The following is a 25,992-nucleotide window of genomic DNA, read 5'->3' as shown; positions in this document are numbered from 1 at the left end:
CGGAGTCCCGGGCGTCTATGGTGGCGCCCTGAGGAGAGGATCCTTCCGGGAGCAGCAAGGCCGCGCGGTGTGATGGCGGGCGGGCGGTGGGGCCTCTCGGGAACGGAATCCCGGGCGTCTACGGCGGCGCTCTGGGGAGAGGGTCCTTCCGGGAGCAGCAAGGCCGCGCGGTGTGATGGCGGGCAGGCCTCTCGGGAACGGAGTCCCGGGCGTCTATGGCGGCGCTCTGAGGAGCAAATGGCATGTTAATGCTCTTCAGCATGAGTTTAACCTATTCTGAAATCTGGCTTCTGCAATGACAACACCTTTTTCAACTTTAATTCCCAGCCATCCGTGAGAGATCAGAAATCAGCATTCCCATCTCTTCTGGGATCTCCATCTGGCATTTGTTACTTTCGCTGTGCAAATAACCATGATGATTTGCAAATTACCAGTATGGTAAATATCTCACAAAGCTGAAAAATGGATGATGGTTAGTCCTAGACCAAAAGGACAGAAGCAGATTTGCCATTAGGTGGAAAGTTTTATTCTACACAGTCACAGATAACACGGGATTCTGTATCCATAAGCATAAAAAAGGCTTTGCTGTTCATGTCTAAATCATTCAATCAATCCATCATATTTATTAAGCACTTACTGCATGCTTGGAAGAGCACTTGGAGAGCTTGGGAGAATACAATATGACAATGTAACTGAAACAACCCCTGTCCACAATGAGCTTACAGTCAAGAGAGGGAGAAATGTCAGAAATGGGATTCGAATACCCACCTCTCTTCAGAGACCAGAAGCCCCAACAAGGGGAAGTGACAACTTGAGTTTGTGTTCTCAGACCACTGGGCAAGGGCTCTTGCTCTTGCTCTTCCTCTAGGAATACAGGCACATAGATAGTTTCTGTTGACAAGATTTTCTGCTGGCAGGTATTCTATATGATCAGGTTTGGTTTCAGATGTTAGACCACTCTGAAGAGAGGAATAACTCCACCTTATCTAGGATCATATGACAGCCAGTGATGACATGCAATGTGACTTATTGTTGTCATTTGGAACAATGTACAGTAGTCCTCCCTAACCTATTTTTCACCCACCTGAATATATCCAACCGACCAATCAATCCATAATACTCTCCCAAGCTTATAGTACAGAGTAAGCACTCAATAAACATGATTGATTGATCGATTATATCCATTGAGCTATTCTTCTGTGTAGCACACTATGCAAAATACTTGAGAGAGGACATTAGAGTTAGGAGACATGATCCCTGCCCTCGAGGAGTTTACAATCCAGTGGGAGAGACAAACATTAAAATAAACTACAGATAAGGAGAAAGTATAAAGTAGGAAGATATGAAACTCAAATTCTGAAACTGCTACCTCTAGAGATATATCAATAATTCAAAAATCGAAATAGCAATTCTTCAAAAGTTCTGAAGAGAAAATCCATGATGATAAAAACCTTCAGAGTTTTGAGAGATCACTATACCTCAAAAGAAACTATCACCCCCGTGATGATGTACCCTGAGTATTAACGTCTCTTACAGTCTGAAACCTGTCCTGTATAAATGTGTGTCTATGTATATGTGTGTTTGTGTTCCTTGGGGAAGTCTCTGCAGTGCTCTATGGAATTCTCCTTTATTGGCTATAATCAAGAATGTGGTTTTAAGAACTCCAGAATAGCTCATACTTGGGGATTGTGGGATTCATTTTCATACCTTTATTTTCCTTCCATTCTCCCTGCCTTTATGTCATTTATGACTCTTCTGATTTGTACCTCTCATATGCAATTCATCTTCAAATCCTGTTGGTTTTTCCGCCACAGTTTTCCAGTTCCATCCCTTCCTCTCATCATTCCTCACTCTCTTATGCCCGCCATCTGCATCCATATCTCCCCTCTTCTTCCCCCTTCATCTTTGTAAGTTTGAAGTGACTCAATAGTAGTATTTATTAAGCACTTACTATTCGCAAAGCCCTGAACTAAGGAATAAGAAAAAATACATAGAGAGGCATTAGACATGGTCCATTAATTTTGTCTTGTCTTATGCCTATGAGTCGGCTCTGACCCATAGTGATGCCATGGACATATCTCTCCCAGAACGCCCCATCTCCATCTGGAATCATTCTGGAAGTGGATCCATAAAGTGTTCTTGGTAAAAATACACAAGTGATTTACCACTCCCTCCTTCCACGCAGTCAACTTAAGTCTCCGCCTTCGACTATCTCCCATGCCGCTGCTGCCCAGCATAGTTGAGTTTTGACTTGTAGCAGATTGTCTTCCACTTTCTAGCCACAGTCCAAGATAGGAATGAAATGGATATGCTTCTCCTTGACTCTCTATCCCTTAGTAGAGACTGGTAGAGTCCTGGAAACTCTCCAGGTGTGATCCTGAGAGAAGGGTCCATTAATGCAGCAATATAAATAAATAAATTATGGATATGTTAATAAATGCTGTGGGACTGTTGGGGTTAGTAAATGGTGAAAATCCCAGTGCCAGGGTGATGTGGAAGGGAATGGAAGAAGAGGAATTGAGGGCCTAGTTCAGGAAGGCCTCATAGAGTTTTTGCCTTCAGTAAGGCTTTGAAAGTAAGAGAATTCCAGAGAGATTCCAGGCCAGGGATAGGATGTGGGAGAGAAGTTGGTGGTGCGGTAGATGAGAATAGTCTCCAGTCGTGGCAATGGGAACTGTGTGATTATTTACGTATTTATTCTGCTAATACCTGTCTTCCCCTCTAGACAGTAAGCTCCTTGTGAGCAAATACTGTGCTTACCAAGTCTGTTTTATTGTACTCTTCCAAGTGCTTAGTACTTAGTGCTTAGTGCTGCATTAAGTGCTCAATATATACCATCAATTTATTGATTGCTGGTTGCCCTTATTGAAACATCTCAATGTTTAGGGATGTACAAACATTTACCCTTTCCAGCCCTGATTTGCTCTTTATAGCCCATTATACATCATTCATCCATTCATTTATAGAACTCCATCTTGAACCTGCTAATATTTTCTACCTGTACAACTTTCTGAAGCAATAGGTTCTGAATGTTCATCATCAAGTATGTGTAGAAGAGCTAAGCCCTCAGAGCTGGCTAACCTAAAGCATTCTTTCAAAATATGTCTCGTTATATACTTTACACTTCTATCATAATAATTCTACTTAGCAGAGTGAAGACCTGAAGTTTATATAGCACTTGATTAAAAGTCAGCAGACAAGGAACTATCAACCAATCAATCAATCAATCGTATTTATTGAGTGCTTACTGTGTGCCGAGCAGAGTAAAATGTAACAGAGTTTATAGAAGAATTCCCTGCCCACAGCCTGGTTTAGTGGATAGAGCATAGGCCTGGAAATCAGAAGTTCATGGGTTCTAATGCCCGGTCCACCACCTGTCTGCTTTATGACCATGGGCAAATCACTTTACTTCTCTGTGCCTCAGTTACCTCATCTGTATAATGAGGATGAAGACTGTGAGCCCCATGTGGGACAACGACTGTGCCAAAGCCGATTTGCTTTTATCCCTCCCAGTGCTTAGTACAGTGCCTTGGCAAATAGTAAGTGCTTAACAAAATGCCATTATTATTATTATTATTATCATTATCATTATTATTATTATTAGTATCTTTCTAAATGAGCTTAGTAGAATGACAAACTTCCTGGGTTTCATTTTGCCTACGTAATAAGAGGGAAAAAACTCCCCAGCCAATTGGTATAATTGTCATTTCTAAGTAATGATCTATGTCAAGAGCATTATCTTCTTATGAAGGAAAGTAGCAAGTCCCAGTGGATAAAGCATGGGCATGGAAACCAGCTCTGCCACTTGCTCACTTTGTGACCTTGGGTAAATCACTTAATTTCTCTATGCCTCAATTTCCTCAACTGCAAAATGGAGATTCAAAACATGTTTTTCTTCCTACTAAGACTGTTTTCCTCAGGTGGGCCAGAGACTGTATCCATTCTGATTAACTCCAGCACTTAGAACAGTGCTTGACATATAGTAAGCACTTAACTAATACCAAAAAAAAAGGATCTCAGGTAAATAAAACAAATGGACAACTTTCCTTAGAGATACTTCTAATTTTCAAAACAATTAAACATACTGAGTTCCTTAAGAAGTTGAGAAAATAAATTATTTTTCATATACTACTATTATCGATACATCTCAAAGCGACTAAAATAGCCTCACAAATAATATCAAAACAGAATGCCTTGGATGACCCTTTTAGGCTAGACCACCTGGCTCTCCTGTCCCTCTAATTCCTCCTCCTCAACTTGGAAGGGGATTTGGCTCAATTTTACAAATACATCATCATACATTCCCTCACATGAAAGCTGCAGTGGGAATTGGCTTTATGTGGAAATCCCAATTGAATGGTAATAGTTCCTTACTTTACACTACAATTTCTATCCGAGAAAAAGATAAGTACATCAAACTGATACTAGGAAAAAGCAGATTAAAACATAGACCTGAAAATCATGAAAAACTTCGAAAACAAATGCTGTCTGAAGCAGCGTGGCTTAGTAGAAAGAGCCCAGGCTTGGGAGTCAGAGGTCATGGGTTCTAATCCCAGCTCTGCCTCTTGTCAGCTGTGTGACCTTGGGCAAGTCACTTAACTTCTCTATCCCTCAGTTACCTCATTTGTAAAATGAGGATGAAGACTGTGAGCCCTATGTGGGACAACCTGATTACCCTGTATCTATCTGAACGCTTAGAACGGTGCTTGGCACATAGTAAGCGCTTAAGAAATGCTATTATTATTATTATTATTATTATTACTATCATTATTATTATTATTATTATTATTATTATTATTTTCTTTTTCAAGCCATTTCCCAGGCATTATACTTGACAACCTTTGGAATGAGAAAAACTATTTTTTTTATTTTCAAGGCAGAGTTTAATAATATGTCTTTCCAGTAGTAATTTTTGGAAGAAAAAGAAATAAACTTCTCTTCTTTCACTGCTTCCCTTTTCCCTCTTGTCTATTTTCCCAATAAAGCAAGGTTTGGGATGGAAGCATCCTTGTGTGGTCCCTGAGCAACTTTCCAACCACTGCAAAATGCATGCAGGTCTATAATTATTAATATCATTATTCTCACATACTAATGATAATATTTATAATAACTGCGGTATTTGTTAAGTGCTTACTAAATGCCAAGTAGATGCAAGATATCCTGGGTAGATAACATTCAACTGCATTTCATTCAATCATATTTATTGAGTACTTACTGTGTGCTGTACTAAGTGCTTGGAGAGTATAATTTGGCAAGAGGTCCCACACTGGGATCAAAGCCTAAGTAGGAGGGAGAACAGATAGTCTCCATTTTGCAAATAAGGGAACTGAGGCACAGGGAAAGTTAAGTGACTTACCCAAGGTCACACAGCAGAGAGGTAGTGTGGTTGGAATTAGAACTTAGGTCCTCTGACACCCAGGCCCAGGCTCTTTCTACTAGGCCCCGTTGCTTCTCAGGACATGCTACTTCCTTGCCCTCCTCATGCACTCCATGTATGTAAAGCCCACTCTGTGCTTCCAAATCTGGCAGGCTTAAAAGTGATAAAAGTGTCCAAACCTAAGTGCTAGAATTATGAGTAAACTTAGTATGAAGCATGCAATCACATCATGTCCATGTAATTGCTCATGTGATCTGCATTCTGCTGAGACTCGTACATCATCATCATAATAACAATAGTAATAATTATGGAATTTGTTAAGCGCTTACTATTTGCTGAGCACTGTTCTAAGCGCTGGGGTAAATACAAGGTAATCAGGTTGTCTCACATGGGGCTCACAGTCTTAATCCCCATTCTACAGATGAGGTAACTGAGGCACAGAGAATTTAAGAGGCTCGCTCAAGGTAACACAGCAAACAGCAAACAAGTGGCAGAGCTGGGATTAGAACTCACGTCTTCTGACTCCCAAGACTGTGCACTTTCCACTGAGCCACGCTGCTTCTCATCAAACCACAGTCTCCAATCCAAATGAAGATAGCAGAGTTCACAGCAAATACAAATCATCAAGTCTCCTCTGCAGTGATGTTGCACTGTGATTGAAAAATTTTGTTCTCAGATTCATAACAGCCCAGAATCAAATTGGGAATATGAAGACTATACTTTAGCCATAACTATATAAGAGCATCAGAAGAAGGTAAAGTGAGCAGGAGGGTAAAATTTGACAGATGAACATTTCAAAACAGATAAGTTTACTGTCAATTTGAAATGTGAACTAAGAAGAAGAAAGAGCAAGAAGAAATAGCATTAACATTTATTCACGAAAGAGATGATGAATTAACTTAGATTGTTTTCATAAAGATATAGTAAGAATAGTATGCTTACTATAAGACGATTACCTTCTCTGTTCTTCAGTACGTGGAAATATATTTATAATTACATTACAATAAACACCTTTACCTCCTAGCTGAAAAAGAGTAGCCAATGCTTTCACTATTGCAGAGGGCTTTTGATTCCATTATATTAACTGTCCTCAGTTACTGCTGAGACTAAATCCCTTGAGTATCTTCTGATACAATGCAAGGGAATATAGCAACAATAACATCAACTGTTGCCTAAATTATGCTCTTATGCAGCCAGATTACTAAATATATTGACCCCAATATATTTTCCCAAATTTTCCATTCTTTTATTTAAATGTTAACACGAAGCCGAGATTTATCCATGCCCCACCAAATCTAATAAACACTAATCATGACGGTTGAGATGTCACCCCAAATATAAGGAACATAAACATTCTTTACAGATATCTTTTAATGGAATGTAAGCCCACTTCCATCATCCTCTTTCACCCATTATCTACAGTTGGAATAACTGACTATATAAAATGTAAGTAAAGGAAGTAAGAATATATGCATAACATTTTGGTTTTAAATATACTCATTGCAGTACCATTAAGAGTTGATAATAAATTATGAATAAAGACAAATATTTATTAGTAAGGATAAATTATGCGTGAAACAGGAAAGCAGCATTAAAATATTCATCAAGACATCCTGTGCTCAGTTTTATATTAGGTGTTAGGACCTTGCTGAATTTAGGACATTTTCCAGGCTGCCCAGTAAAAGGTCAGATTTGTTCATCAAATGGGATATCAGAAATTTTGTTATCCTATAACCCACTTGGAGAAATTATTAGCACACTTCACACCATAAACCACATAACAGCATGGTTCAGTGAAAAGAGTCCAGGCTTGGGAGTCAGAGGTCATGGGTTCTAATCATGGCTCTGCCACATGTGTGCTGTGTGACCTTGGGCAAGTCACTTCACTTCTATGAACCTCAGTTCCCTCATCTGTAAAATGGGGATTAAGACTGTAAGACCCACGGAGGGCAACCTGATTACCTTGTATCTACCCCGGGGTTTAGAACAGTGCTTAAGAAATATCACCATTTTTATTATTATTATTATTATTATTATTATTATTAATCCCAGAATCTATATAATGATAAATATTTAATTTCCACACACTAAATCTCACCAGTACATCCTATATAATACAGCACAGATTCAACCTATAATTTCCACCCAAATAACCACCACCTTGGTTCAAGATCTTGTCATCTCTGGTTATATTACTCTATCAGCCTCTTCGATGACCTACCTTCTTTCGGATTCTTCCCACTTCAGGTTAAAATTCACTCCATAGCCCGCATCAACTCCTAAAATGCAATTCTACTCACAGCTCTCTCCACTTGAAAAATTAACAATGTCTACCCATTTCCTTCTGGATAATGTAAATCTCCAGATGACTGGCTCTAAGGCTTAGCTTGTGACCTCTTAGACGGTGAGCCCACTGTTGGGTAGGGACTGTCTCTATACGTTGCCAACTTGTACTTCCCAAGCGCTTAGTACAGTGCTCTGCACACAGTAAGCACTCAATAAATACGATTGATTGATTGATTGATTGATTGATTGGTCTCCCTTTGTACTTACCTACCCTCATCACACATTAGGCCTTAGCCTGCAATCTATGCTAGGCCCAAGTCAGTTGGTCATTTGATTGTGTTTATTGTGCAATTACTGTGTGTAGAGCACTGTACTAAGCACTTGTGCAGACACAATCCCTGCCCACAATGAGCTACAGTCTAGAGGGGGACTATACTTACATACTATACACACTTACATATACTATAGTTATAGAATAGGTACATATAGTATGTAGAATATATATGTATATATGTATATATATATATATATATATATATATATATATATATTCTTTCCATTTAGTCTTACTAAACTATGATTTGGATCAATAACTGAAAATATTAACCTTTCTAGGTCAAATTTAAAACACAATTTAATATTCTATATTTGCAATGAAAAATTGAATCCCTTGAGATAAATAAAATTAAATCATTACTTGACCAACTATCTCCAGTAGAATAATAAGGATAATGTGGCATAAAATAGTTCAATATGTAAATAGGGTAATTTGTCAATATTCAACATGATTTGCTAAGGAGTCGTTGTTATTGTCTTATGCTGTCCAATCATGTCCAACCCATAGAGACAGAATAGAGCATCTCTCCCAGAACACCTCACTTCCATCTGCAGTTGTTCTGGAAATGTATACAGAGAGTTTTCTTGTAAAAATGCAGAAGTGGTTTACCATTGCCTCCTTCCACACAGTAAACGAGTCTCTGCCTTCGACTCTTTCCCATGCTGCTGTCACCCAGCACAGGTGAGTTTCGACTTGTAGCAGATTGCTTTCCACGCACTAGCCACTGTCCAAGCTAGGAATGGACTGGATATGCCTCTGCTTGACTTTCCTTCCTGTAGTCGGGACTGGTAGAGTACTGGAAACTCTCCAGATAAGACCCTGAGAGGGGTGCCAAGGAGTAAGTGTTCAATAAATACCATTGATTGATTGATTTGCAAGGGTATTTATATTACTAGTATAAATGAATATTATGTGGAATTTATAAAAAAAGAGATGAATTAGAGCAATATTACTCAAAAAGAATAAAGCCTCCCAAAATGAATTTTCTGCATATTGTCATAAAACAGATTTGAGAGCATTTCCATGGGCTAAGACTCATACCATTACAAAATGATCTTATACTTCATAAGAGAATATTCATTCATTCATTCTTTCAATTGTATTTATTGAGTGCTTACTGTGTGCAGAGCACTGTACTAAGTGCTTGGGCAGTACAAATCGGCAACATATAGAGATGGTCTCTACCCAAAAACGGACTCACAGTCTAGAAGAGACAGACAGACAACAAAACAAAATAAGTAGAAAGGTGGCAATACCATCAGAATAGACAAATAGAAGTATAGGTATATACACATCATTAATAAAATAAAGTAATGAATATGTACAAATATACAAGTGCTGGGGGAAGGGGAAGGGCAGAGGGAAGGAGTGGATGTGATGGGGAGGGGAAGAGGGGACAATTATATCTAGCACAGTCACCTTTATGCAATGTGAGAGAGTGGATGCAAGGAGTTAGAGTGGCTCGATACAAATCTAAAGGACTTGTTAATTCAAACATATTTGCCTTCTTCTGTGTGTACTGAGTTAATCATTGGAATACTAACTAATCTGGTAATTATTCACAAATAACACCCAGACTAAACCTGTGATTTGCTCCAAGAAGCTCACCGGAAATTTTTTAAAATTGATAACTCATTTCCTTTCTTCTGATTTTCTGTTTTAATTTTGTTTCCAAAGAAACATTATTCATTGCTCAGATACAGGTATTACATTGGATAATGTAGTGGATGAACACAATCATCAATAATAATAGTTATTATTATTATTATTATTATTATGCTATTTCTTAAGCACTTCCTATGTGGCAAGGACTGTTATTAGCAGAGTGCTAAATATAAGGTAGTCACGATGGACACAGTCTCTGCTAAATACAAGGTAGTCAGGATGGACACAGTCCCTGTGCCACATAGGACTCACTATAAATCCCCATTTTAAATATGAGGTAACTGGGGCCCAGAGAAGTGAAGTGCCTTGCCCAAGGTCACACAGTAGACATATGGTGGAACCAAGATTAGAACCCATGATATTCTGACTCCTTGGCCCATGCTATATCCACCAAGTCATTTTGCTAGATCATATTAAGAAACATTTCCCAGCATCTGACTAGGCTAAATTGGAAGCAGGGAATACAAGTGCTGAAAAGTCATTTTTTTTCAATACTCTGCATTGGTGAAACCTGTGAGTATTTTGTCCTGGTCGCTGATCTTTAAATAGGACATGGAGAAGCTGGAGAGGATCCGGAAAAAATGATAAAAACTAGGAAGGACAGAGCAGGTAAAGCCTTTAAGAAGTAGCATGGCTTACGTGCAAGCACAAAGTCCTGGTATTCAGAGGACCTGGGTTCTATGTGGCTCTGCCACTTGTTTACTGTACGACCTTGGGCTACTCACTTAACTGCTCTGTGCCTTAGCCACCTCATCTATAAAATGGGAATTAAGACTGTGAGCCCTATGTGGGACCTGGACTGTGTGCAAATTTATTAGCTTGCATTTACTCCAGAGCTTAATAGAGTGACTGGCACATAGTAAGAAATTAGCAAATATCAATAAAATAAGAAATACATTGGAATTCTTTATCCTAAAGGGAAAAAGGTTTAAAGGGTAATTTACATATTTATTTATGTATGAAAGGCTGTTATGATGAACATGATAGTGACTACTTCTCCATAATCATAGAGTAATGAAGAAATGGAAATAGACTTCAATTAACCTAAGAGAGTGCTCAGGCAGATAGAAAGGATTTCCTGATGGCAAGGATGGTTTTACAATAGCCAGGATATTGTGTGAGGTTGAGGGACATCCACCTTAAAATATTTTTAAATAAACATGGGTAACCATTGGTCAAATGATTTAGACCTTTTTCACTCTAATCATTTTGTTGAAAGTACACTCGGTCACAATCCCCATCTCACAGTATGATTGAAAAGGGGAAGCCGACTAAAACTAATAGATAGAATTGCAAACCCAAATCAGTGGAACAGAGAAAGCTCCATCAAAAACTAATGACTCTTTCATTCTCCTTGTGTTCCACCCAGTGAGGACATGATGCAATAAGTATTACTTATTTGCTGGTGCTTGGATGTTTTTCCTCAACCTCATTGTTTGCAATCTTCTTTGATGATGATTGAATCTTTTGTAGGGAATGATGGATGAGCAGCAGTCCTGAGACTCCAAAGGGATTTACTATAGTGTTCATTGTCCTCAGCGCTTAGAACAGTACTCTGAACATAATAAGTGCTTAATAAATGTCATCATTATTGTTAGTATTGTGCAGTGCTAGTCACATTATCTCTTTCCTACCCGTTGTTTTCCCACTGGGGCACAGAGTGCAGTGAACACGAAAGTGGTCCGAGGTGATGCACATTGTGAAATGCATTTCAATCCCTGTCACCCTCTCTAGACTGTCAGCTAGTTGTGGGCAAGAAATGTATCTACCAAACTCTGTAGAATTGTATTCTCCCAAGTAGTTAGCAGAACAGTTTAGTGGATAAGAGCACAGGTCTGGGTGTCAGAAAGCCTTGAGTTCTAATCCTAGCTCTGCCACTCATCTGCAGTGACCTAGGGCAAGTCAATTAACATCTCTCTGCCACAGTTACCTCATCTGTAAAATGGGGATTAAGACTGTGAACCCCATGTGGGAAATGGACCATGTCCTAACTGAAGATCTTGTATCTACCCCAGAGCTTAAAACAGTGCTTGAAACATATTAAGCACTTTAACAAATGCCATCAGTTTTAGTGAATGCTCAATAAATGATGGATTGATTGTTTGATTGAAGGGCCCATCTAGTGTTGAAGAGGGAGTCTAAATGAGGGTGGAAGGAGGTGGATTTGGGGTACTTCTATAAATGAGGGCCATTCAGTATGTTTGAGAGACCATTCTGCAATTCCTAGTCTCCAGTAAATTTCAATACTCATTTTTCTTTGTTTTCTTTCCAATTTCCAGGTCAGAGCTGAACAGTTTCAGTGAAAATGACATTATAGAAATCAGTTTGGTACAAAACGGAGAGCACTTAATTTACTAGATGTGTTTGGGATGCTGAATATAAATTATAATGTCAAAATCATTTCAGCCTTCTCATATGTCTATAATTTTACACCAATTACTCCACGATGCAGAAAGATCACTTCAGCCTTCTCATATGGCTATAGGTTTACAACAATACCTCCAGGAGGCAGAAAGCTTGGGAAAACAATGAAGACATATGGTCTTCATTTTCATATCATAATATGATTATTATATACTCATTATTATATCATAATAAATAGGTCTTTCATTAGGATCATCTTTTAAACAGTTCACTTTAATTAAATAACCATAAAAAATTGATTACCGTGCATCCACATAGGCCTTAATACAAAATAAGCACTAAATACTATTGATATTGTTGTCATTATTATTTTTATTATTATTGAATAATGAATCAGTAATCAGGGTCAGAAATAATTTAAAGTAGTGTGATGGTATGATGGTATTTTATTGAGTGTTTATTGTGCAAAGAGTACCGTGCTCAGCACCTGGCAGAGTATACTACATTAAATAGACACAACGCCTGGCCTCAATTTATTTGGAATATTCATTCATTCATTCAATCGTATTTATTGAGTGCTTACTGTGTGCACAGCACTGTCAGTACCACTTTCAGTTGCTCAAAGGATTCAATTTTTCACCTCTATGTCTATCAGCATCACTGAAGCAAAATTCAGGGGCAATATTGAACTCAGTGACATCACTGGAGATCCTTGTATGTTGCTTGCTAGATAAAGGATGCTCTTTAGGTAAGTGAATTTAGAAGCACTGTGCTTTCTCTGAAAAAAAATTGACTAATCGTCTGCATGCATCTTTAGGGATGTCTTCCAAAGGCACAGTTGTATTCAAATGAATGTGTGACAACGGTTTGGGTGGTACAAAAGATCTATACTTGGTAAACAGAATTGTGTTCATTAAATCTCAAAGCAACAATAGGACGGGTAGGCTCGAAGCTTGAAGATGGTACATGTTAGCTCACTGTGGGCAGGGAACATGTCTTCCAGTGCTGCTTTATTGTACTCCCACAAATGGTTAGTACAGTAATGTGTACTCAATGAGTGCTCAATAAATACCACTGATTGATTAAAACTAAACACAAAGAGAACTGACTCATTTGGCAGTTCCTAAGTACATGGGATTCCTTCCTAGAGGAAGTTGTGAAATCTGAAATGTGATATGAAAGGGAAAATTAGAAATGTAAAGGGAAGAGTTAGGGAAATTAGGAAGTACACACTTAAGGAATGGAGTCGTTCATTCTCAGTCTCTTTTGCAGGCTCCTCCTCCCCCTCCCACCCTCTTACTCTGGGGGTTCCCCAAGGTTCAGTGCTTGGTCCCCTTCTGTTCTCGATCTACACGCACTCCCTCGGTGACCTCATTCGCTCCCACGGCTTCAGCTATCATCTCTACGCTGATGACACCCAGATCTACACCTCTGCCCCTCCTCTCTCCCCCTCTCTCCAGGCTCGCATCTCCTCCTGCCTTCAGGACATCTCCATCTGGATGTCTGCCCACCACCTAAAGCTCAACATGTCGAAGACTGAACTCCTTGTCTTCCCTCCCAAACCTTGCCCTCTCCCTGACTTTCCCATCTCTGTTGACGGCACTACCATCCTTCCCGTCTCACAAGCCCACAACCTTGGTGTCATCCTCGACTCCGCTCTCTCATTCACCCCTCACATCCAAGCCGTCACCAAAACCTGCCGGTCTCAGCTCCGCAACATTGCCAAGATCCGCCCTTTCCTCTCCATCCATACCGCTACCCTGCTGATTCAAACTCTCATCCTATCCCGTCTGGACTACTGCATCAGCCTTCTCTCTGATCTCCCATCCTCGTGTCTCTCTCCACTTCAATCCATACTTTATGCTGCTGCCCGGATTATCTTTGTCCAGAAACGCTCTGGGCATATTACTCCCCTCCTCAAAAATCTCCAATGGCTACCAATCAATCTGCGCATCAGGCAGAAACTCCTCACCCTGGGCTTCAAGGCTCTCCATCACCTCGCCCCCTCCTACCTCACCTCCCTTCTCTCCTTCTACAGCCCAGCCTGCACCTTCCGCTCCTCCGCCGCTAATCTCCTCATCGTACCTCATTCTCACCTGTCCCGCCACCGACCCCCGGCCCACGTCATCCCCCGGGCCTGGAATGCCCTCCCTCTGCCCATCCGCCAAGCTAGCTCTCTTCCTGCCTTCAAGGCCCTACTGAGAGCTCACCTCCTCCAGGAGGCCTTCCCAGACTGAGCCCCTTCCTTCCTCTCCCCCTTGTCCCCCTCTCCGTCCCCACATCTTACCTCCCTCCCTTCCCCACAGCACCTGTATATATGTATATATGTTTGTACATATTTATTACTCTATTTATTTATTTATTTATTTATTTTACTTGTACATATCTATTCTATTTATTTTATTTTGTTAGTATGTTTGGTTTTGTTCTCTTTCTCCCCCTTTTAGACTGTGAGCCCACTGTTGGGTAGGGACTGTCTCTATATGTTGCCAATTTGTACTTCCCAAGCGCTTAGTACAGTGCTCTGCACATCGTAAGCGCTCAATAAATGCGATTGATGATGATTATGATGATGATGATGAGTGGATACCATGGAGAACAGACACTGGAGTGGTTTCTCAAGCTTCTTACTGCCACTGTTGAAGACAATACTCTTGACTGGGGATGGAGAAGATAACTCCCCAGCAAAGGGAGGAAGGGAGAAACTAGCAGTAGGCATTGAGTATAGAAAAAAACTATCTTCACCCTTATCCTTAGCTTTCCATATAAGACCAGACTACAAAATAAAAGTTGAGCCCACACTATCAGCCCATGTGTAACTTGGGCTACATCCAACGTGTAGCTTGTATCTACCCCAGCACTTAGTATGGTGCCTGGAATATAGCAAGTGCTTAACAAATGCCATTAAAAAAACACAACAGCAGCATGGCCTAGTGGAAAGAGCACCAGCCTGGGAGTCAGAAGGACTTGGGTTCTAATGCCAGTTCTGCCACCTGTCTGCTGTGTGACTTTGGAAAAGTCACTTCACCTCTCTGTGGCTCTCTTACCTCATCTGTAAAATGGGGATTGAGACTGTGTGCCTCAGGTGGGACAGGGGCTGTGTTCAATCCAGTTTGCTTGTATCTACACCAGCAATTAATACAATGCCTTGCACATGGTAAGTGCTTAACAAATTCCACAGTTACTATCAAGAACAGTGCAGAGATTCAGATGTTCATCTTGTCCCTGTTTTGGAGTATTTTCCCCACCAAAGTAGTCATTAATATAATGATTTCATATAGATAAATGTCATACTCTATTAATGATGATTTCTAAAATTAGAAGATTTTAGTTGAAATAACCTCAGTGCAGAGCAGAGTTAAGATTGCTTCTCCACCTACAACATTCAGAATGAATGAGGGAGAAAAGAAGTCTGGCCAGGATCCAAATGGGAGCTCTACAGAAATATTAGAGAATGGGACTGAAAGTGTAAAAAATTTATCAGGGAAGAGGAGAAAGGGAAGAGAGGAAGGCTGTCTGTATCCTGAGAATGTGCTAACGTATCCCTTTTATGATTGAATGCCGAGTCACCACTCTCCCAAGTGGCAGAATGCAGAACCATGCATTGCTGTACTAACTGAGGATGTGCAAGTTTGAGCAAACTCATGCTGCCTAGGGCCTTCAAAAGAAGTAGATTTAAGGGAAAGGATAGTAGAGCGAGGAAAAAGAATTGAGCGACAGGGAAGAAATAATTAGGCTGGAAAGCATGTAGAAAAGTGGACTAGTAAGAATCATGCTGGTCTCCTTTTCCCCTGAACAGACAGCATGGCCTAGTTGAAAGAGCACAGGCCTGGGAGTCAGAGGACCTGAATTCTAATCCCAGCTCTGCCACTTGTCTGCTATGTATCACTTAACAACTTTGTACTTCAGTTACCTCATCTGGAATATGGGAATTAAGACTGTTAGCCCTATGTGGGAAAGGGACTCTTTCCAACCCAGTTATCTTGTAACTACTCCAGCACTTAGTACAGTACCTAGGAAATTGTAAATGCTTAACAAATGCCATTTAAAAAAGGAAAATGGCAAAGCAGACCCAGGAGAAAAACCACACAGCCACGATAATTACTATTATTTATTTTTTTATAACAGAACAGTCAAGCACCTGGAGTAGATACAAAATGAGACGCACTTCATGTCCCATTTGGGGCTTACAGTAGCAGCATGGTCTAGTGGATAGACCAAGGGCCTGGGAGTCAGAAGGTCATGGGTTCTAATCCCAGCCCTGCGTCATGTCTGCTGTGGGCCATGGGCAAATCACTTGACTTCTCTGGACCTCAGTTCCCTCATCTGTAAAATGGGGATTAAGAGTGTAAGACCTATGTGGGATGGGGACTGTATCCAACCCGACTACCTTGTAACTACCCCAGTGCTTCAAACAGTGCTGTGCACACAGTAAACACTTAACAAGTACCATAAGTATCATTATTAAGGAGTGGGGAGAACAGGTATTGAATTTCCCTTTTTCAGTTTCTAGTTTAGGAAACTGAGACACCGAGTTCAGCGACTTTCCCTGGGTCACATAGAAGGTGAGCACCAGAACCATTTTAATAATTTCAATATCAACTTTAGCTTGATTCATTGTCAGCCCATCTTTGAAGGCTGTCCAAGGAAACTGACAAAATAATAGAAGCTTTTTTTAGTGCTTGGAGTGATGGCTTTGAATCATTTTGGTAAGGTTTTAGGTAGATTCAGAACACTGAGTAAGATTGTAAAATATCAACACACTACTGTGAATGAGGTGCAGTAAAGCCTAATGCTAATCGTGCAATCTGTGGTAGATCCTCAAGTCAGTATCTAAAGCTGAATTTGGCAAAAGGCCACCAGAGAGCTGTCTTGTTCTGCTCTGGAGTGTCCCATTGTGATTAATAATGTTGGTTAGCTTCAGGGATCCTGTCTCCAGGGTCCCAAAGTGAAACATGAAAACACCTGCATTTTCCAGAAGAGCAGTATTCCAAATCAGAGAAATGACTGAATACTTTCCTCTCCCCTGCCAGGTAAAACCCATTCAGATTTTTGTTTTTCAAGCAATGGGAGTAAATGTGACTTTCCCACGACGAGACAATCCTTTAGTTCTTGTCTCCAGGTAGATGGAGTGGAATCTTTTAACTTGGGACCACTGGGTTTCTTTTCCTTCTTGTGCTTGAACTCACCCTGGCTCCTTCTTCCTTCTGGTAGTGGAGGCGATAAAGTGGGGTGAGTATGTAGATGGCATTGTCTCAGTGGAGAAGCCATGAGGTCTGATGGATAGAGCAAGGGCTTGGGAGTCAAACGAACTTGGGTTCTAATCTGGATCCACCATGTGTCAACTTATGATCTTGGGCAAATCACTTAACTTCTCTGTGCCTCAGTTACTTCATTTGTAAAATGGAGGTTTACACTGTGAGCCCCACGTGGGACATGGACTGTGTCCAACCTGATTTGCTTCTATTCATTCAAGCATATTAAATGCACACTTACCGTGTGTAGACCACTGTATTAAGGCTTGGAAAGTGCAATACAGCAATAAAGAGAGAAAATCTCTACCCACAGTGGGCTTACAGTCGTTGGGGGGGAGGGGGGAATGGGGAGGGAGACACAGACATCAAACCTACTAATATAAATGAATAGAATGTATATACACATAAGTGCCGTGGGGCAGGGAGAGGGAGGAAGACCAAAGGAAGTGAGTCAAGGTGATGTTGAAGGGAGGGGGAGCTGAGAAAAGGAGGGCTTAGTCTGGGAAGGCCTCTTGGAGGAGGGGTACCTTCAGTAGGGCTTAGAAGGGGGGAAGAATGATTGTTTGGTGGATTTTAGGATGGAGGGCATTCCATGCCAGGGGAATGACAAGGACCAGGGGTCAGCAGCAAGACAGGTGAAGTCAAAGCACAGTAAAAAGGTTAGCACCAGAGTAGTGGATTGTGGGGGCTGGGATGTAGAAGGACCGAAGGGAGGTGAGGTAAGAAGGGGCAACGTGATGGAGAGCTTTGAAGCCAATAGCGAGGAGTTTTTGTTTAATACAGAGGTTGATAGGCAACCACTGGCGATCTTTGAGGAGGGGGGTGACATACTAACGTTTCTGTAGAAAGATAATGTGGACAGTGGAGGGGGGAGAGGCAGGAGGTTGGGAGGTCAGAAAGGAGGTTGATGCAGTAATCTAGTCAGGATAGGATGAGTGATTGTACTAATATGGTAGTGTTATTTACCCCAGAACTCCTAAACTGGGCACATAGTAAATGCATAATAAATACCATTAAAAAAATCTTATGACTGAAAAGAAAGCCTCCATATTGACGAAGGAGTCAGATGACATTTTTGCTTTGACCTATGCTTTATTCAGAGTCCACTATTGAACTACAGTGCCACAAAGGCAAATGTTAAAGTGAATTAATGACTGACCAAAAGTAGGTCCCAAATTACAGTGTCACCTCACCCAGCACTTCCAGTAGGCCTGAATGCTTTTATACGGCATTTATTAAGTGCTTACTAAGTGTCAGGCACTGTTATAAAATGCCGGGGTAAATACAAGTTTATGACGTTGGAAACAGACCCTGACCCCATGGGGCTCACAGTCTAAATTGGAGGAGGATTTAATCCCCAATTTCCAGTTGAGGTAAGAGAGGCATAGAGACGTTAAGTGACTTGCCCAAGGTTGCATATTGTTATATCCATTTTAAATGAGTCTCTGAGAAGCACCTTGTATTCTGTCTACTAATTTACATCACGGTGAAGTTGAAAGTAGAAGGAACTTTCTAAAAGTTTAGTCATTAGAGCAAATCCTTAAGAGACTTTTCCCTGTGGGAGCAAGCCCTTGGGAAAATACTCAGGATTAAGGAAAACATATATCTGATGAGATTTCTGAGAAGGCAGGTTTCCTGAAATACTTACCTCCTATCTCTGTTTTAGTTTGCCTGAAACATACTGTAATCTCCCGAATTGTTGGGTTTAATTTCCCTATCTTTTCAGGGAACAAATATCTATTTACTGGGAAAGGATGAAAGAAGATTCTTTCTTGAAACTCCGCTTCCTCTAGCTTTCTTTTCTGTTAGTTTCAGGTGTCTTCAAAACCGTCAGTTTCTTGATTCTACTAAGGTCATCAAAAACCCTGATAATCATATTTTGATTATAAGAAACAGCATGGTGTAGTGGATAGAGCAGAGGCCTGGGAGTCAGAAGGTCATGGATTCTAATCCCGGCTCAGCCACTTGTCTGCTATTTGACCTTGGACAAGTCACTTCACTTCTCTGTACCTAATTTCCAGATCTGTAAAATGGGGATTGAGACTGTGAGCCTCACATGGGACAGGGACTCTGTACAACTAGATTTCCTTGTATCCACCCCAATGTTTAGTTAAGTGCCTGGCACATAGTAAGTGCTTAACAAATACCATCATTATTATTCTATGCCTCAAGGGCAATAATAATGATAAAGAAGCAGCGGGGCTCAGTGAAAAGAACATGGGCTATGGAGTCAGAGGTCATGGGTTCAAATCCTGGCTCTGCCAATTGTCAGCTGTGTGATTTTGGGCAAGTCACTTAACTTCTCTGTGCCTCAGTTACCTTATCTGTACAATGGGGATTAAGACTGTGAGCCCCCATGGGACAACCTGATCACCTTGTAACCTCCCCAGCGCTTAGAACAGTGCTTGCTCATGGTAAGCGCTTAATAAATGCCATCATTATTATTAAACCAAATATCACTTTCATGTTCTCTTCCTGGGAAAGGATAAGAAGAAATTCTTTGGTCATCCATCCCTGAAGAATGAATTTATGACTTGGTTCACCCACTTTCAAGTGCACTAGGAAAATGGAGAAGGAAAATTGCACTATGGTGACTGAATTTATTCTCTTAGGATTTTCGTATCACCCTGAACTGCAGCTCTTCCTCTTAGGTCATTTATTCATTCGTTCAATCGTGTTTATTAAGTGCTTGGGATGTACACGTTGGCAACATATAGAGATAGTCCCTACCCAACAATGGGCTCACAGTCTAGAAGGGGGAGACAGACAACAAAACAAAACATGTGGATAGGTGTCAAGTCATCAGAATAAATAGAAATAAAGCTAGATGCACATCATTAACAAAATAAATGGAATAGCAAATATGTACAAGTAAAATAGAGTAATAAAGTTGTACAAACATATATACAGGTGCTGTGGGGAGTTGAAGGAGGTAGGAGGTAGGGCCGGGGGAATGAGGAGGGGGAGAGGAAAAAGGGGGCTCAGTCTGGGAAGGCCTCCTGGATGAGGTGAGCTCTCAGTAGGGCTTTGAAGGGAGAAAGAGAGCTAGCTTGGCGGATGTGCGGAGGGAGCGCATTCCAGGCCAGGGGGAGGACATAGGCCGGGGGTCAACAGTGGGACAGGCAAGAGCGAGGTACAGTGAGGAGGTTAGCAGCAGAGGAGTGGAGGGTGAGGGCTGGGCTGTAGAAGGAGAGAAGGGAGGTAAGGTAGGAGGGGGCGAGGTGATGGAAAGCCTTGAAGCCGAGAGTGAGGAGTGATATTCTTAGTGGTATTCTTGGTTATGTATGGTATCACGGTGGTGTGAAATCTGGGGATAAGTGTTCTGATCAGGATCAGCTCCCAACTTCATGCACCCATGTACTTTTTCCTCCATTATCTGTCCTTTGTGGATCTCTGCTATTCCACTACTGTCGTGCCCAAGATGTTGACCAACATCTTGACACAGGACCACACCATTTCCTACCCAGGATGTTTAGTTTTACTTGTTCTGCACTTGTGTGATCACTGAGGTCATCTTGCTGGCATTGATGGCTTATGATCGGTTTGTGGCCATATGTTACCCATTGCTATGTGTAGTCACCATGTCCTCAAACCTCTGTATCCAGCTGGTGACTGGGTCATACCTTTGTGGCATGGTGTGTTCCATGATTTACACATGCTTAGCCCTTAGAATGGAATCTTCCTTCCATTCTAAATACATAAACCACTTTTTCTGTGACCTACTCCCCCATCATTGTCCTGCTCTTAAATAAGACTAAACAAGCTGTTACTGCTCACAGTGGCCACCTTTAATGAGATCAGTGCCATTTTGATCGTTCTTATCTCTTATGGGTTCATCCTCATCACCATCCAGAGAATCCATTCTGCTGAGAGCAGGCATTGAGCCTTCTCCACCTGTGCCTCTCACTTCACCACCATTGCTGTCTTCCATAGGATGGTTCTCTTCATCTACTGCCTACCCCGTACTGGCAAGACCGTGGACACAGACAAAGTGGCCACTGTGTTCTACTCTGCTGTGATCCCCATGCTGAACTCCCTGATATCCAGCCTAAGGAACAAAGATGTGAAACATGCTCTGAGGAAATGGATTGGACCTAAAATTATTTCTTAGTCAGTGCATTGTGTCGGTGGTTCCAGATAGCTAACCACCATAGGCCTTATGAAGGATCAACCATCTCAGAAAAGCTTTGGTCTTAGGCATATCAGGCTAAACCCAATTGATCGTTCAAAAGCATTTACTGAACACCTCCTGGGTGTAGACCACTCTTCTAAGGGATTGGATGAGTGTTATGGAGGTAAAGGATGCATTCCCCTTTTTATGATATTTCTTAAGAATTTGTCTTGTCTTATTCCATCACCATAGCGACACCACGGGCACATTTCTCCAGAACACCATGCTCTCCACCTGCACTTGTTCTGGTTGTGCATCCGTACAGTTTTCTTGGTAAAAATACAGAAGTGCTTTACCATTGCCTCCTTCCGCGCAGTAAAATTGAGTCTACACCCTTGACTCTCTCCCATGTCACTGCTTTCCAGCACGGGTGAGTTTTGCTGCCCAATAAGAGAGGCTATGTTTATTTAGGGATTTGTCATAAATCAATGGTATTACTGTGTGCAGAGCACTGTGCTAAGTGGTTGGGAGAGTACAGTGCAACACAGTTGGTAGACATGTTCTCTGCCCACAAGGAGCTTACAGGCTAGAAATGAGCCAAAAGAACAAATTTTTGGTAATAGCAAGGGGTGGACATCATTTCCTCCATCCTGTATCACAGGATCTAGGCAATGTCCAAGAAGGATCAGATTATTCTTTAGCAGTTGCTTAGGACTTTCTTTCCTGAAATCCTTCAGTTGATAGCCCTAGGGTTCCCAAGTGAAATAATAGAGCTCTCCAAGGTCATAACTGTGTTTTACTTGAGGCTTACTTTCCCCAGACCATTCTAAATTAATTAATCAATCAAGTGTATTTATTGAGCACTTACTGTGTGCAGGACACTGTACTTAGTGCTTAGGAGAGTACAACACAATAATATAGCAAACACATTCCCTGCCCACAATGAGCTCACATTGAGGGGAGACAGATATTAATACAAAAAATACATTACAGTTATGTACCTAAGGAAAGCAGCATGGCACAGAGGATAAAGCATGGGCCTGGGAGTCAGAAGGTCATGGGTTCTAATCCCAGGTCTTCAACTTGTCTGCTGCATGGCCTTGAGTGAATCCCTTATCTTCTCTGTGCTTCAGTTACCTCAAATGTAAAATGGGGATTAAGACTATGAGCCTCAGATGGGACAGGGACCCTGTCCAACTCAGTGTGCTTGTATCTAACCAGCGCTTAGTACAATATCTGGAAGATAGTAAACACTTAACAAATGACAAATACATAAGTGCTCTAGGACTGGGAGGTGGATGGTGAATAAAGGGAGTAAGTCAGGGTGACACAGAAAGAAGGGAGTGGGAAAAGAGGAAATGAAAGCTTAATCAGCAAATATCTCTTGGAGGAGATGTGCCTTCAATAAGGCTTTGAAGGGGGAGAGAGTAATTGTCTCTCGGATATGAAAAGAGGGGGTAATTCAGAGCAGAGGCAGGATGTGGACAAGAGGTCAGCAGCGAGATAGAGAAGATCTAGGAACAGTGAACGGGTTGGCATTGAAGGAGTGAAGTGTGTAGGCTAGATCGTAGTAGAAGAGTAGCCGAGTGAGGTAAGAGTCACCTTCTGGCTTGTCAGGTCAAGGGGAAGATCATGTATCATTTTTTTTTCTTTCATATCCCACTGTTTCCTTTCCAAGGTCCCACTTCTCTATTTGAAGAGACTATCTTTTGTGATCCTTGGCACTGTTGTTGTCAACCTTCATAGCTCAAGTGAGGTAGGAGTCACCTTCTGGCTTGTCTAGTCAAGGGGAAGATCAAGTATCATTCTTTGTCTTTCATATCCCACTGTTTCCTTTCCATGATCCCACTTCTCCATTTGAAGAGACTATCTTTTGTAATCCTTGGCTCTGTTGTTGTCAACCTTCATAGCTCAACCTTCACTATGTTGCCTAGATGTTTGGTGCTGTTTGGGATATGAGGTGAAATCACCCCTCCTCCTCACCTTTTACCCTAGCACTGCTGAGGCATTCTTTTCAGTGGTGACTCTTGATTGCTCTTTCCATATCTTAATCCACCCCAACAAAAACCTTGGATAGACTAGAGACCTTGAAAACCTAAACACACCAAGAGTGATCTCTCCAAAACCAGATCTGATTAGTTCTACTCTTCACAACTAGAAGTGGGGGAAAAGTGGTATCATGGGTCACAGGTTCATGGGAAAATGGGCAAATCTGTTGAGGAACAGCAATGTTGGTGCTGAGCCACTTCTGGAAAGAAAGTTTGCATTCTTAAGATAATCCCTCTGTCAGATAAGGAAAGGCAGCAGGTTGCATAGTGTCTTAAGACAGGAGCCCCCCTGAGAAACAGGTGAAATTAACTCCCTAAAATCGACTCATAAACTCACCATGAGGACCAAACATGCACAAAATTGGGCCCCAGAGTTGCTGGTTGCAGAGAGCTGGTGACATCTACAAACTTCATGCCCATTCTGCCTTCCTCTTAATTAGGGTTCTGGAACAATTACTCCACTTTCCCACCACTCTGATCTCAGGAACATTTTACATGCTTCGATTCCTAGGGTAGGAGGATACTCTCCTCCCAATTTGACCCATAGTGGGGATGATAACTTGTCTATCATAAATGGGTAGGAAATTTCAGGGAAGGAATTTCCCTAACACTGGTCCCTTTTGTTCTGCTGGATATAGTGATTTGTGTGTCCACCTGGGAGCCCAGAGGATTTAGTCTCCTTTACTTCTGTTGGATATTTTCCTGGCCTTGCTTGCATTTCATTGCCCAAAGCTGAGCCAGAAAAGGGAGATAAAGGGATGTTTGGAAACCATTTAGGTCTCAGAGGAAGAGTAAAGGGTTCTGTTCTGCTCTTATCAATGGGACACAGGTTAGAGTTAGGGGACCCTGGACCTTGAAATAAGAGAATGGGTCCCGAGGATTTGGATCTTTATTATCATCACTCAGCTCAAAATCCCTTGAGAATACAGTGTGATTCCATATCCCCAAAGGGAAAAGGTTATTTCCAGAGATACGATGGCCTGGTGGCTCTCCTGGTCCAACTGAATCCCCAAACCCATAGAACTACAGCCTAAATAGCCCTGCCCAGGCCCATTGACCAAGAGGTCTACTGGACTTGGCCCAGGACTCTACAGAAAATCAATGATCTACTCTGGTTCCATCACAAACTCAGAAAACTCAATGAAATTGGTTGCAATCATTCAGATCAGGAATTGTCCCTAAACATTTTCAAAATTCAGAACAGGAATTGACCTTAAGTATTTTCAATAATAAGACGATATGATGTTGCAAGGGAAATCCATATGCTCCCTTGAATAATATCTTACCATCCCAAGAACCATTCAAGACATTCTGTGAAATCTTCCTCTGTACAGTGCTCTGCACACAGAAAGTGCACAATAAATACCATTGATGCTGATGTGTTTTTTCTGTCATAAATATTATAATGGAGCAATTAAAAATCATTTTTGTTAGCCCATTGAAAATATTTTCATATTTGGCTTTTTTGTGTCCGACCTGATTACCTTGTATCTATCCCAGTGCTTAGAATAGTGTTTGGCACATAGTAAGTGCTTAACAAATTCAACCGTTACTATTAGTTGTATTATTTGCTAAATTATATTTGAAATTTACTGCATTTCTCAGCAAAGCTTCATCACCAATGGCCATATGATCATGGATATAATAAGCTATTATCTGCAAGACTATTTTCAATTTTTTAACAAATACATACATCTAAGGGAATACAAAAATGTTACTTCATTGCTTATGAAAGGGAGTTTGATTTAATAATATTAATGGCACGTATATTTTTAGCATTCAATCAATATGAAGCTGCTCACCTCAAAATTTCCATTGACAAAGAAGTAGATTCAACAATTAGTTTCTAAGACAAGTCTTCTGGCACAATGTTCTCTTCAAGGCCTCTTTCACCTCACTGTTCCATAGGCTGTAGATCAGGGGGTTCAAAAAGCGAGTCAGGGGAATAAAAGCATCAGCAGTTTCTTGCTTTCCACTGAATAGCCAGTCTGGGACCACTAATAGGTTAGAATAGCCATACCGTAGAGCAGAGTGACCACAGTGAGATGGGAGGAGCAAGTAGAAAAGGCTTTCTTCCTTCTTTCAGCAGAACACATCTTCAGAATGGCGGAAATGATGTGGACATAGGAAAACAAAATGAGAAGGAATGGGACTGGGACCATAACGACCAAAATGGTACCCATCAGCTCATAGAGATCAAACAGATAAGTATCTGCATACAGCAGCTCTAACACTGGAGGGGTGTCAAAGAAGAAATGATCGATGCCATTAGGCCCACAGAAGGGGAAATTAAATACTCATATAGTTTGTATTATTGGTACCGTCAGCCCCAAGCACCAGGAACCACCGGCCAGGTAGGTAAACACACGTCGGATCATAAGTATTGGGTAGTGCAGTGGGTTACAGATAGCTACCTAGCAGTCATAAGACATTGCACCCAACAGAAAACATTCAGCAGACCCAAAGACAAGAAAGAAGAACGTTTGGGCAAAGCACCCAGCAAAGGAAATACTCTTATTCTCAGTCGAGAGAATGACAAGGATTTTAGG

The 25,992-nt window shown here is 41.2% G+C and overlaps 1 non-coding gene and 1 pseudogene across 1 annotated transcript; one reads left to right on the top strand and one right to left on the bottom strand.

Moving 5' to 3' along the window:
• Positions 1-8,691: 8,691 nt before the first annotated feature.
• On the bottom strand, positions 8,692-8,829 carry LOC119924283. The gene has a single exon (XR_005449090.1). It is a non-coding gene; the product is annotated as a small nucleolar RNA SNORA7 (small nucleolar RNA).
• Positions 8,830-19,850: 11,021 nt separating this feature from the next.
• On the top strand, positions 19,851-21,395 carry LOC119924270 (annotated as a pseudogene).
• Positions 21,396-25,992: the final 4,597 nt, after the last annotated feature.

This window comes from Tachyglossus aculeatus, unplaced genomic scaffold, assembly GCF_015852505.1.
Source record: "Tachyglossus aculeatus isolate mTacAcu1 unplaced genomic scaffold, mTacAcu1.pri scaffold_89_arrow_ctg1, whole genome shotgun sequence".
NCBI classification, from domain to species: Eukaryota; Metazoa; Chordata; class Mammalia; order Monotremata; family Tachyglossidae; genus Tachyglossus; species Tachyglossus aculeatus.
Note: the sequence above shows the minus strand (reverse complement) of the source record. Positions and strands in the feature narration are given on the sequence as shown.